Raw genomic sequence first — 2,271 nt, 5'->3', positions numbered from 1 at the left:
GAGTTCGAGACCAGCCTGGTCTACAAAACAAGTTCCAGGACAACTAGGGATATTACACAGAAGAAACCCTGTTTCAAAAAACCAACCAAAGCAAGAAACAACTCCCCTGTCAAAAAAGAAAACCAAACTATTATTTGCTCGCTAGTGTGTATGATATATGGGTGCTGGTGTGCTCATGCCATGGTGTGTGGAGGTCAGAGGACAGTTTTGGGGAGTCAGTTCTCACCCACTATCTTGTTTTGAGGCAGGGCATCTCGCTGTGTGGGTTACACTGTGGATGTTGCGCTGTGGACTCCGCAGTAACAACTGGCCCGCATGCTTTGGGGCAGTTCTCGCTGTCTCCCATCTCACTGGAGGAGTGGCAGGTTACAGATGCTGGCCATCACATCCAGCTGTTTTCTTTTTAAAACGTGGGTGCCAGGGATCAAATCAGGTTCCCACGGCAAGCCATCTCAGCATCTCCTAGTTTTGTAGTCTCCACTATGATTGGGGAGCTTTATTCCTTCTTGCGTTTGTTGGTTTTGTTTTGAGTGTGTTCATGCTGTCGTTATATTACAGGAGCATCGTAACTGTGTTCTCATCGTGTACCGACTGTTCAGCGCAATAAAACGGCTCTGTCTACAGCAGTCTCTTTGTCCTGAAGTCTGTTGTTCATAACAAATTAATGAATTATTCTTAATATGTTGCTTGATGTTAGGTTTGTTATGCTATTTGATATTTAGATGTAGACAAACTCTTCTTTTGGGCCACTGGCTCTTCCATAACCATGTAGAGACTTACTGTTAATTATTTTTTTGTTGTTTTGTTTTGTTTTGTTTTTCGAGACAGGGTTTCCCTGCAGTTTGTAGAGCCTGTCCTGGAACTAGCTCTTGTAGACCAGGCTGGTCTCGAACTCACAGAGATCCGCCTGCCTCTGCCTCCCGAGTGCTGGGATTAAAGGCGTGCGCCACCACCGCCTGGCAAGCGTTTTTAACTTAAGTCAACCCATTTCTTTCGTTTATGTTCTACCATGAGGCTTTTACCTCTATGGCATTTTGCATGTCCTACTCATCCACACCGGATGGACTTTTCCTCCATCTTTCCATTCTTCTTTCCTGCATCCTCCGTGCCTGGAAATCCTGCCTAGCTATAGGTCGTTCAGCTTTTTACTAACCCAGTAACAATGACACATCTTCACCCTACACAAAGATTACTCCACAACGTTTACATCATGAAATAGTCTAGCTTTGAAGATTGTTGTCTGTAGAAGTTGTTGTAAGATTAGTGCTTCTGTCCCAGCACTCAGGGAGGTACAAGCTGCACTCAGGGAGGTACAAGCAGGCAGATCTCTGTGAGTTCGAGGCCGGCCTGGTCTACAGAGTGAGTCTCAGGACAGCCAGAGCTCCACAGAGTTCTTCTGGCTCTTGCCAGGCGACTTTAAACCCTGCCTGGCAATCCCTGACGCACTGCCGTAATGCCCAGGGAAGACAGAGTCACTTGGAAATCCAGCTACTTCTTTAAGATCATCCAGTTTTTGGATGATTACCCAAAATGGGAGCAGACCACATGGGCTCCAGGCAGACGCAGCAGAGCCGCATGTCCCTGCAAGGGAAGACCGCGGTGCTAATGGGCAAGAAGACCACCATGATGTGCAAAGCCATTGGAGGGCACCTGGCAAACCATCCCGGCTCTGAAGAAACTGTTGCCTCATATCTGGGGGAATGTGGGCTTTGAGGGCCTCATTGAAATTAAAGACATGCTGCTGCTCAATAAGGTGCCAGCTGCTGCCCGTGCCGGTGCCATCGCCCCATGCGCAGACATTGTGCCAGCCCAGAACACTGCTCTGGGGTGAGGCCCAAGAAGACCTCCTGCTTCCAGGCTTTAGGCATCACTGCTAAAGTCTCCAGGGGCACCTCTGAGATTCTGAGTGATGTGCAGCTAATAAAAACTGGAGACCAAGTAGGAGCCGGTGAAACCACACCGCTGGGCATGCTGAACATCTCACCCATCTCGCTTAGGCTGATCGTCCCGCAGGTGTTTGACAACAGCGGTGTTTACAACAGTGCCCGGCTGCACTCCTGCTTCCTAAAGGAGGCCGAAATGTTGCCTCGGTGCCATGCTGTCATCAATGGGTACAAGCGGGTCTCGGCTCTGTCTGTAGAGACTGAGTACGCCTTCCCACTTGCTGAAAAGCTCAAGGTCTTCTTGGCTGATCCATCCGCGTTTGTGACCGCTGCCCTCGTAGCTGCTGCCTGTGGCTCTTCTGTGGTCCCAGCTAAATCTGTTCTTTGA

At 49.1% G+C, this 2,271-nt stretch overlaps 1 pseudogene; it reads left to right on the top strand.

The window, feature by feature from the left end:
• Positions 1-1,453: 1,453 nt before the first annotated feature.
• LOC119824283 lies at positions 1,454-2,271 on the top strand (annotated as a pseudogene).

Source organism: Arvicola amphibius, chromosome 10 (assembly GCF_903992535.2).
Source record: "Arvicola amphibius chromosome 10, mArvAmp1.2, whole genome shotgun sequence".
Taxonomy (NCBI): domain Eukaryota; kingdom Metazoa; phylum Chordata; class Mammalia; order Rodentia; family Cricetidae; genus Arvicola; species Arvicola amphibius.
This window is presented reverse-complemented; position numbering and strand designations above follow the sequence as displayed.